Genomic DNA, 11,457 nt, shown 5'->3' with positions numbered 1-11,457 from the left:
GTTTCACCACGTTAGCCAGGATGGTCTCGATCTCCTGACCTTGTGATCCGCCTGCCTCGGCCTCCCAAAGTGCTGGGATTATAGGCTTGAGCCACCGCGCCCGGCTCCTATGCTATTTGCTAGGTTGCCTTCTTTTTTTAAAAAGGTAACAGCATATGGTGACATTAGTATATAATCCTCAGTGTCATTTATAATAATTGCCGTATATTTTACTGTGCAGATTTTTGATAGTTATTAAACAAAACCCCTATTGATGGGCATTTTGGTTGTTTGAATCTTTCCCATTCTTACAGGTTTAGGAGACCTTTAATTATGTTTTAGGGTAAATTCCTACCCAGGGGAACCTTTTCTTCCTACCCCACCCTGGCATTTCTGGCTCCTCCACTCTGGGAAGGGACAGAAGGTTTGTTTGAAATTGACAAAGAAATCTACGCTGGGAACTGTGGGGTGTGGAGGTGGGGGCAGGGGATGGGACTTGGGGATTTTGCTGGTGGCCCAGGTAAAATCAGATAAGGAGGCCGATTATGCATGCTGATAGAGGCCCAGATAGCCACCGGTTTACAAAATCCTTCTTGCAGATCGTTTTAAAGATGCCCTTCTTTTGTGATTTTAATATGTTCTGACTCCACCCACCACTGAAGCTATTCCCAGGTTGATACCTGCTAAGAACCAGAGAACCAGTGCCCATCTCTTTATCTCTTTCTCTCTGGTTTTCATTCCTCGTCTATTTTCATTCCACCAAATAGGTTGGGTTTTTAAGCTTTTTCTCGGGAAAATGAAATACAAGATGCAGTTTTTTTTTTTTTTTTTTTGAGACAGAGTCTTGCTCTGTCACCCAGGCTGGAGTATAATGGCATGATCTCGGCTTAACTGCAACCTCCACTTCCCAGGTTCAAGTGATTTTCCTGCCCCAGCCTCCCGAGTAGCTGGGATTACAAGCGCCTGCCACCATGCCCAGCTAATTTTTGTATTTTTTAGTGGAGATGGGGTTTCACCATGTTGGCCAGGCTGGTCTTCAACCCCTGACTTCAAGTGATCGCTCGCCTTGGCCTCCCAAGGTGCTGGGATTACAGGCATGAGCCACCACGCCTGGCCAAGATGCAGATTTTTTGTTGTTTGGACGCAAAAGCACAGCTTTGGGGAAAAAAAATAAAAACTCAAAAAAACTGATGGAGGCACTTTCTTAAGCAGATTGGAGGCCCTGCACCCTGCTAGGGGCTGGGCCCCCATCCTGGAAGCCTGTATTTAGATATCTGAGAGCGAAACAGGAGGGAAAGAAACAAAATGAAGAAAACTTCTGTGAGCCTCAGTTTCCTCATGCAAAATGTGGACGTTAATAGTATCTCCCTACCTCGGGGTCACCACGGTATTGGATAAAATAATGCCAGTAAAAGGTGTCCCAGTATCAGAGAAGATGGCCATTACGCAAAGGCTTGCACTAGTGAATGTAAAGCTACAGACAGAAATCAGTGCACTCAAGGGGAGCTTGAGGGTGAGATTTTGGTTTAGATTTGGGCATGGCAGTGGCAGTTGGGAGAGGCTTCCCTGGGGGAGGCAGCGAGGCCTGCAAACAGTGTTTATCGTTCTCTCCATCTGGCATTAGGGCCAGAGCACTACTGTCTCTCTGTTCCCCCAACACAACACGCTGCCAGGGCCCACTCTGCTGCAGAGCCTTAGCACAGGCTGCTCGCTCCTCTGGATCACACCCATACCATGGCCCGGCTGGCTCCTTGTTGACTTTCAATTCGGAGATGAATGATCATCTCCCTGGAAAAGGCTCTGTCACTCTCCAATGACCCAGTTCTGGTTTATCTTCACCGTGCTGATCGCCCCTGCAATCTGTTTACTTTCAGCTCTTGGACCTGTTCTTCCCTGCCCACCCCAGCTGCGCTTGGTGCTGTGTGCACAGTAGGTGCTCGGTCAATATTTGTCCAGGGGATAACACGCCTTCCAGCGGTGCGGCTCCAGCTCTGAGGGCATATTCATCATCGGGGGATCTTGTTAGAATCAAGGATCCAGTTCAGGAGGTCTGGAGTGGGGCTCAGGAGCCTAAATTTCTGAGAAGCTTCCAGGTATTGTGATGCTGCAGGTAGGTGGGCCGTGCTTTGGAGTTCAAGAGTGTGTGAATGGCACAGCCGCGACCTGGGGCGTCAACAGAGGGAGGGACTGGTTGAAACAGGGAGGGGCTTCACTGAGGAGGAGACCCTGATATTTAAGTAATGGAATTTGTCTCCCCCACCCCCACCCCCACCACCCCTTCATCCCTGCTGCCATCATTTCTCAGCCACTTTTTTTTTTTTTTTGAGACAGAGTCTCGCTGTCGCCCAGGCTGGAGTGCCATGGCGCAATCTCTGCTCATTGCAACCTCTGCCTCCTGCTTTCAAATGATTCTCCTGTCTCAGCCTCCGGAGTAGCTGGGATTACAGGCATGCACCACCACACCCGGCTAATTTTTGTATTTTTAGTACAGACGGGGTTTCACCGTGTTGGCCAGGCTGGTCTCGAACTCCTGACCCCAAGTGACCCACCTGCCACAGTCCCCCAAAGTGCTGGGATTGCAGGCGTGAGCCACCGCGCCTGGCCTCTCAGCCACATTATTGATCTGCTCATCATGTCCTCCTTCCCCCCGATCATTGTCCCCAAGCTAACCTGAGCTTCCTAAAGCCCACAGAGAGCTTGCCATGGCCTCGGGAACACTCAGACTCTTGCCTACTCCTCCAGCCTGGCACTAAAGAGGCACCCCCCACAAAAAATTTGCCGAATAAAGGACTGAGTGATGTCATTGGGCCACAATTGACTCCTGGGGCTCTCTTGTCCCTTCAACTCCGCCTCTCATCTGCATGTGTGAACCTCCCAGTTGGACTGGAAAAAGGTTTAGCTCCTCTCTTTATCCTTCAAGGAAGCTCTGCAGGAAACTCTCCAAGAGGACAATAAGCCCCCTTGCCTTTGCAAAAACATTTTAATACCTGTTATTTTCAGCTGATTCCCGCAGAGATCGGCAGCACCGGTTTTGAAGGCCACGTGTACTCCAGGTAAGGAGGACACAGGTGCAGGGGCCAACTGCCTGTGCTTGCTCCCTTACTCACTTGTCGTTTTAACTTCTTTGTGCCTCGATTTTCCCATCTGTGTAATGGGGGTAATAAAATGTACCTCCAGACCAGGCGTGGTGGCTCATGCCTGTAAGCCCAGCACTTTGGGAGGTCGAGGCAGGAGGATCGCCTGATGTCAGGAGTTAGGGGACAGCCTGGCTAATATGGCGAAACCCCATCTCTACTAAAAATACAAAAATTAGCCAGACGCGGTGGCTCATGCCTGTAATCCCAGCTACTCAGGAGGCCGAGGCAGGAGAATCACTTGAACTTGGGAGGCGGAGGTTGCAGTGAGCCGAGATCGTGCCACCGCACTCCAGCCTGGGTGACAGAGCGAGACTGTCTCAAAAAATCAAAAAATACAAAATAAAAAAAAGTACCTCCGATTGCTGTTAGGATGACGAAGTAGTTAATACAGCTGCTCAAGCAGAGTGGTGCCTGACGCATTGTGAGCCCTCGGTTGTACTCGATGCTGTTGTGTTTAGCAGAGTAAGAAAGACTGTGAACAACTGAGTGGCCAATTCAAGCCTGCTTACCTTGCTAATGGGAGAACTGGGCTGAGCAAGTTCTCCTGTCTATAAATTCTATGGGCTTTCATTGTACTTCAGGAGTCCCCAGTATGGGATATTTTTGGACCAGAAAATTGAAATGCCAGGGGTACCTTTGAGGACCCCTGGCATTTCATTCCAGATGGAACTAGTAAACATCCTGTGGAGGGGGGCGGGGAATTATCTCAGACTCAAGAAGGATCATTCTCATGAAGACAGAAAGTGTCTGCATCCATAGGGCATGGTCCGCTCTTATCTCAGTTCTGTGGAGAATCTTGACAGTTTTGTTCTAGAGCAGTGATACCTCCATTGGTACCTCAAGGGGACACTGAAAATGTTTGGGGAACTCTTTGATTGTCACAATGGCCAAGGGGCAGCTGGTGACATTCATGGGCAGAGGTCATGGATGCTAAATGTCCTTCAAGGTGCAGAGCAGTCTTCCGCCCACAAAGGCTGTCCCGCCTCCCACATGACTTGGTGTTTTGTTTTGTTTGAGATGGAGTCTCACGCTGTTGCCCAGGCTGGAGTGCAGTGGCATGATCTTAGCTCACTGCAACCTCCACGTCCCGGGTTCAAGGGATTCTCCTGCCTCAGCCTCCCAAGTAGCTGGGATTACAGGCACCTGCCACTATGCCTGGCTAACTTTTGTATTTTTAGTAGAGATGGGGTTTTCCATGTTGGCCAAGCTGTTCTAGAACTCCTGACCTCAAGTGATCTGCCTGCCTCGGCATCACAAAGTGTTGGGATTACAGGCGTGAGTCACCATGCCCGGCCTCCCACATGACTTTGAAACCACCCTTAGCCATTCCTGTAGGCAAAGAACCAGTTTCTCATTATCCAAGTCTAGAACCCAGTTACATATAACATTGAAATACAAACTATTTTTGCATACTTTTAATAGTCACTGATTTTTTTTCAGAAATATAACTACTGGATAAATGAGGGGAAAATAGGTTTTGTTTTGTTTGAAATTTTACCAAGAGTTGGCCATTTTGCAGATTCTTGTCACCAATAGCACCACTACTCCGCCTTGAATGTTGTCTCCCCTGAGCTGTGAGTCCCAGGGCAGATGCTACCCTTCTCACCCTGTGTCCCAGCTCCAGTCACACACACTGGTCCAATGTTGGCTGGCACAGAAGACTGCAGGCCTGGGGGTGCCCAGCACTGGGACTGGAGATCAGAACACCTGACTTCAAAGTCTGGTTGGAGCACTTTCTAGCTGTGTGCCCTTGGGTAAGTCTTTTTTTTTTTTTTTTTTTTTGGCAGTGGGAGGATTTTACTAACTGCACAACACACAACTTCCCCAGGCCCCCGAGGATGCCGGCGTCTCCTTCAGCCATCAGGCCCCAGCAGTGCCCCTTGCTCCTGTACCCACTCTGGACTCTCGCCGGTAGGGAGGGCTGGGCTGACAGTGCCACGAGTGGGAGAGCAGGGGTCAGGGCAGGACACAGGGTTGGGATCAGGGCTGGGCACAGGATCAGGGACTGGACTGGGCACAGGATCAGGGTCTGGGCTGGGCACAAGGTTGGGACCAGCGTCGTGCCCAGCCTTCGGGTCAGAAGATTCCACAGGAGTAGGGCTGGGGGTGGATCTGGAGCCGGGGAGGGGTTTGGAGCTGGGATCCGGCAGAGTGCCCGGCCTAGAGCCAGGGTCAGGGTTGCAGCCAGAGCTGGTGCCAGGGCTGAGGCCCAAGCCAGAGCCGAGCACAGAAACAGCATCAAGACCCAGGAGGGGGACCTGCCCCGGCCTCATCATGGATGCAGGGCTTAGGCCAGGCCCGAGGCCCAGGCCGCACCCTCATGCACCCGCTTGTGCTTGGTGAGGCTGGAGGCCTGGCCGAAGGCCTTCCCGCAGAGCTGACAGCGATGGGGACGCTCGCCCGAATGCACGCGCAGGTGCTGGAGCAGCGCTGAGCTCTACCCGAAGGCCTTGGAGCAGTGCGGGCAGGCGTAGGGCCGCTCGCCGCCCGTGTGGATGCGCAGGTGGTGGTGCAAGCTGGAGCTCTGCCCGAAGGCTTTGCCGCAGTGGGGGCAGCGGTAGGGGCGCTCGGCCGTGTGCGTGCGCAGGTGTTTGAGCAGCGCAGAGCCCTGGCCGAAGCCCTTGGCGCACACCTGGCACTTGTGGGGCCGCGGGCCGCCGTGCGTGCGCAGGTGCTGTGCCAGGAGCGAGCCGTGCCCGAAGGCCTTGCCACACACCGGGCAGTGGTGCGGCTTCTCCCCGCTGTGGCTGCTGCGATGTTTCAGCAGCGTGGAGCGCCAGCCGAAGGCCTTGCCGCAGGCCGCGCACTGGTACGGCCGCGCCCCGGTGTGGATGCCACGGTGCTGCGCCAGGGTGGCACCGCGGCTGAAGGACTTCCCGCAGTCGGGGCAGCGGTACGGCTTCTCGCCGCTGTGGGTACGGCGATGCTGGCTCAGCCCGGAGCTGCGGCGGAAGGCTCGCCCTCAATCCGGGCAGGAGAAGGGCCGGGGCGGGCTGGCGGGGGCGGGGAGCACCGTGGGGCTGGTGGCCAAGACCTGGGGGGTGGCAGTGAGGCCAGAGGAGATGGGGTCCACGTTTGGATCGCCGGGGCTGAGGGTGTCTCTGTTAGGATCGAGAATCAGGGGTACGGGGCCAATCACATCCGGATCGAGGTCGAAACTCGAAGACATGGGGTCGGGATCTTGGGGTTCCGAGCCCGGAGCTTCGGCGTCGGGGTTCAGATCCTCCGAGACGGGCTCCAGATCTTCATAGCTGGGGTCCACGTCTTCCGCGACAGTGTTGAGGTCTTCAGGGTCAGGCTCTGGGGCTTCAGAAACCGGGTCCAGATCTTCAGGATTGGGGTCTAGGTCCTCGGAGTCAGAGTCGAGCTCTTCATAAACGGGTCTCGGGCCTTTGTGGCCTGGGTTCCTGACCAGGACTGAGCGCCGCATTTCAGGCGTGGATGTGCCAGCAGCTTCTGGGGCAAGACCCGGCGCCCCTCGCCCCTGCCCGGCCAGCCGAGCCCGCGTCGGCCGCCGGTGCCCCCCGGGGCCTGCAGGAAGCCCCCCGCCCGCCAGCCCTGCCGGCGGCCCCTCCCCACCGCCGGCCGCCCTTGGGTAAGTCTTTGGTCATGCTGAGCCTTGGTTTCTTTCACTGTAAAATGGGATCCTAAAGTGCCAACTTGGCGGGGTGTGGTGGCTTCACGCCTGTAATCCCAGCACTTTGGAAGGCTGAGGGGAGGTGGATCACTTGAGGTCAGGAGTTCGAGACCTGCCTGGCCAATATGGTGAAACCCGGTCTCTACTAAAAATACAAAAAATTAGCCAGGCGTGGTGGCGAGCATCTGTAATCCCAGCTACTCAGGAGGGTGAGGCATGAGAATCGCTTGAACCCAGGAGGCGGAGGTTGCAGTGAGCTGAGACAGTGCCACTGCACTCCAGTCTTGGTGACAGAGCGAGACTCTGTCAAAAAAATAAAAAAGTGCCATGGGGTGGATATGAGGGCACAAGGAGATCACGGGGGTCTGTGCTCAGCCTGGCAACAGGAGCACACAATTTACACCTGTTATCAAAGAGGAAAGGCCAAATGAATGGAGGAATGAAGGGAGTGGACCTTGAGATTGCGTGCATTTTCTATTTTTTCCACGGCATGAGGTGGTGTTTAGGGAGTCAGTGGTGTTGGTGAAAACACACATACAGCAGGATAAGAACAGGTGGGTCCTTCTGTTGATCCACGTCCTTCCCCTCCCTTGGCCTTCCTCCATCTCTCTCTCTCTCTCGGCCCCCCTCCTCCTCCCACCACTCCCCATCACTCTCTCAAGATGAATGTGAGGGAAGCACTGAAACCCCCTGGCTAGCCCTCGCTGCAGCGTGGCCTCGAGGAGCAGAGGCCACACCTGAGAGCAGGAGGGCCTGGATTCACGTCCTGAAGCCGCTGTTCCCTGGCGGGGTGACCTGGAACTCTTGATTCTGTTTCCTCCCTGGAATTCCCCATTACCTCGTCATACCTTCACATCCGCTCTATGAGGTTGGTACTTTAGGATCCCCATTTAGCAGCTAGAGAAACAGAGGCTCAGGGTAACTAAAGAGTTCCTGCCTTGGAGGGTTGGGAGGATGAAATGGGTTCTGTGTGCAAGTTGCTTGGCCCAGTACCTGAGGACAAGGGATGGTCAGTAAACAAGTCCCTGTGCCCTCCCTCCTCCTTCGTCCTCCTTTTGTTTCTGGGCTATGATTCACACCTGGGTTATGGGGTCTTCAGAAATCCTGTATTTTCTAGGCACCAGAGGGCTGTCAGAACAGGGACAGGAGACAGGGGAGCTGGAATGGAGTCATGGAGAAGTTGATCAGGGAGGCCACTCAAGTGTCTCTACCTGTGGAAACTCATGCTGGCTCCTGGATGCAGGCGTGTGCAGCAGGTGAAGGGATTGAGGCTGGGGAGAGGGATCCCAGGCAGAAAGAAAGGCAAGAGCAAGAGAGCAGGGCATTCATAGGGGGCTGCAAGGAGCCACTTGCCAGACACCAGTGACTGATCAGCTCCAGAGGACGTGCCATGGTCAGAGATGCCCCGCCTGTCTTGTTCTCGATAAGGACACCCTGCTTGACTGAGAATTATGGTGAGATCAACCCAACGGCCTCAAATTCCAGGGACCTGCAGATGGATACTAGTATCCTTCAATATCAAGATTCTGGAATTCTTGCCTCTCTATTTATTCAAATGGATTAACTGAGAACCTACTTTGTGCAGACAGCATTCTCAGTGCTGGGATACAAGCATGAACAAGACAAGGTCCTGGCCTTCTGTCTTAGTCCATCTGGGCTACTGTAACAAAATACCTTAGACCGGGTGGCTTATAAACAACAGAAATGCATTGCTTGCAGTTCTGGAGACTGGGAAGTCCCAGACCTCGGCGCCAGCAGATTCTGCGTCTGAGCTCTGTGCTTCACGGTGCCTTCTTTGCCACGTCCTCCCGTGGCCAGAGGGCAAAAAGCTCCCTTAGGGCTTTGTTTATAAGGGCAAGAATCCTGTTCATGAGGGGTGGGGGCCTCCCTAACCCCAAAGACCCCCTCTTAGTACCATCAGCCTGAGCATCCAGTTTCAACACATGGGTGTGGGGGACACAGACATTCAGACCAAGCGGCCTCTAGGATGGCCGTGATGCTAACGGAAGGAAAAATGGTGGAAATCAGAAAGGCAGGATTTTCCTCCACTCAATCCGGTGACAGACTTCTTTTCCTGTCTCACTTTACAGGCAAGGAGACTGGTCCTTTGCCTAGATCCCACAGCCAGAGAGGGGCGAGGCAGGATGGAAACCCTGGTCTGTGTCCCTCAGAGCCTGGGCCCTGGGATGTGTGAGTCTCTTCTGGCTTCTGTAACAAATGACCACTAACTGGCTAGAAACAGCACAACTGTAGCATCTTACAGTTCTGGAGGTCAGGAGTCGGAAACGAGCCTTGCTTGGCTAAAATCAGGGTGTCAGCAGGAAGGCACTCTCCCTGGAGGCTCTAGGGGAGAATCTTGTTTCTTGCCTTTTCCAGCTTTTAGAGGCTGCTGCATTCCTTGGCTCATAGCCGCCTCTTCCATGTTCAAGGCCAGCAGTGGAGCGTCCTTAAATCTCCCTTTCTGACTCTGGCCCTCCTGTCTCCCTCTTATGAGGATCCTTGTGATGACACTGGCTCCTCTGGATCAGCCAGGATCACCTCCCCACTTGGAGATCCTTGACTTCCTCACATCTGTCAAGTCCCTTCTGCCGTGTGACGTATAAGGAGGCCAAGATGCTTCTGATCTTTAAGAGACTAAAGCCCCCCAAACAAGTCTGAGGAGTCTCCTGGCTTGTTTTGATTTTGGCCAGGAAAGTTTTCCAATATCCCTGGCCTTCAGGCTGGTCCCCTAGGAGGATGGAGGCACTGAGTTGGGGAGATGTCTGTGAATGGGGGTGGGGTGGATTCACAGGTTTCAGGGGTTAGAACGCCAATGTCTTTGGGACCCATTATTCTGCCTTCCACAGTGTGGATGGTGGGAAAGCTCCTGGTTCCAGGGCGCAAACTTAGGCTGGTTCTTTAGCCTCTCTGTGCCTCAGTTTGTATAATGAGGGTGAGGAGAATATCTGTTTTGTGGGGTTGTTGAAGTAGTAAAGGAGTTGGTAATTGAAAAGTGCTAAGCGTATGCCAGGCACTGTGGACACATGCGCTGTACCTTTTGCGGGGGCACATCCCTCCCCCACCTGCTACCACCCCACCCAGGCTGGCATGCAGTGGTGCAATCACAGCTCACTGCAGCCTTGACTTTCCAGGCTTAAGTCATCCTCCCACCTCAGCCTCCGGAGTAGCTGGGACCACAGGTGCACACCACTACACCTGGCTAATTTTAAAATTTTTTGTAGAGACAGGGTTTTGCCATGTTGTCCAGGCTGGAAGTCCATATGACATTGAAGTTCTCTTTCAGTTTTGACATCTGATCCATCTATGGCTGTGTGTGTGTGACAGTGTGTGTGTGTGATTGTGTGTGTGTGGGTGTATGTGTGCACACGTCCTTATGGGGATTGAGGGTGGGTGGAACAGAGACTGGGAGAGACACTTTGTGAAATGTTTATATTTTATGCCTTTTGATGTAATTCCAACTAGATCTTAAATCATGCAGCAGGAAGCTCCTTAAAATTTTTAATTTGTTGTTTTTCTTAGAAATGATTATTTCCACATTGCGCCCAGAGACACTCATGCCTCGTCCTGCCTCCCGTCCTTGTGCTGTTCTAAAACGTCCCCAGGCGGCAGTTGTTTACTTCTGCCAATCAGGTGGGCTTTGCACAAACCATGCTTTGGGCCCACCCTGTCGTTCTGTGAAGCTGTAATGTCTTTGGGAAGATTTTTATAGCTTGCCCCACATTGGCTGGGGCTGGGATATTTAGAAGAAGGCCAACCTGTAGATTCCTTGCTAAAAACCACATGGTATTTTACAAGATGGGTTGAGAGGGAGAGCTGGGGCTGGGTGTGGGGCAGCATAGAGATGGATTCTTGGGGAATCTTCTTTTTGACGCCGAGAGCTTGATCCTGGTTTTGAAGAACAGTGGAGTACAAGAATAAGAAAAAAATCACATAAATTTAATTAGAACGGAGGAAAGAGATGCTTTTGATCTTTAAGAAACTAAAGCTCCAAACAAGTCCAAAGTGTGTCGCTGGCCTTTAAACTGATAACCCAGGAGGACAGAGGGACAGAGCTGGGGGAATATTTGAGATGGGGCGGGGGGTGAGGGTGGGCTAATGCATGACCCACAGGCTGACTTCAAAGGCTAGCTCTTTACAAGCAAGCAAGGACACCAAGGGTCTGTGAGGGGTGCGGGAATGCCTCTGGGGGCTGGGCCTGCAGGAATTTCACACCACCACAAGGTACCAGCGGCAAGACGGGCTCAGAGAAAGGACTTGAGGCCACGGTCGCACAGGGTCCCTTTGCAGGGGACACCTCCTGAGGGTCGGGATGGGGGTAAGGGCATGAAGGTGGGGCTTGGGAGCCAGGCAGAGGATGGGTTCAAATCCCAGCTAGCAGTGCTGGGACAAAGCACATGACTCTCTGTGTTTCAGTTTCCTCATCTGTGGAGGGAAGGTGATTTTAATTCATGATATTGTTGTAAAGGTGGAGTGAGCTGGTGGGGACAAACAGGCCCAAAGAGGAACAGCCATGCGATTTCAAGATGGAAACAGCTTTACTGTTTTTATCTGATTCTAACTGGGGTTTCTCAACTCTGACACTCCTAACATTTCTATTGATTGATTGATTGAGACAGGGCCTTGCTCTGTTGCCCAGAATGGGGTGCAGTGGCACAATCATGGCTCACTGCAGTCTCCTTCTCCCTGGCTCAAGCCATCTTCCCG

The 11,457-nt window shown here is 52.9% G+C and overlaps 1 pseudogene; it reads right to left on the bottom strand.

Moving 5' to 3' along the window:
- Positions 1–4,877: 4,877 nt before the first annotated feature.
- Positions 4,878–6,635, bottom strand: LOC129474665 (zinc finger protein 358-like; annotated as a pseudogene).
- Positions 6,636–11,457: the final 4,822 nt, after the last annotated feature.

Source organism: Symphalangus syndactylus, chromosome 24, assembly GCF_028878055.3.
Source record: "Symphalangus syndactylus isolate Jambi chromosome 24, NHGRI_mSymSyn1-v2.1_pri, whole genome shotgun sequence".
NCBI lineage: Eukaryota > Metazoa > Chordata > Mammalia > Primates > Hylobatidae > Symphalangus > Symphalangus syndactylus.
Note: the sequence above shows the minus strand (reverse complement) of the source record. Positions and strands in the feature narration are given on the sequence as shown.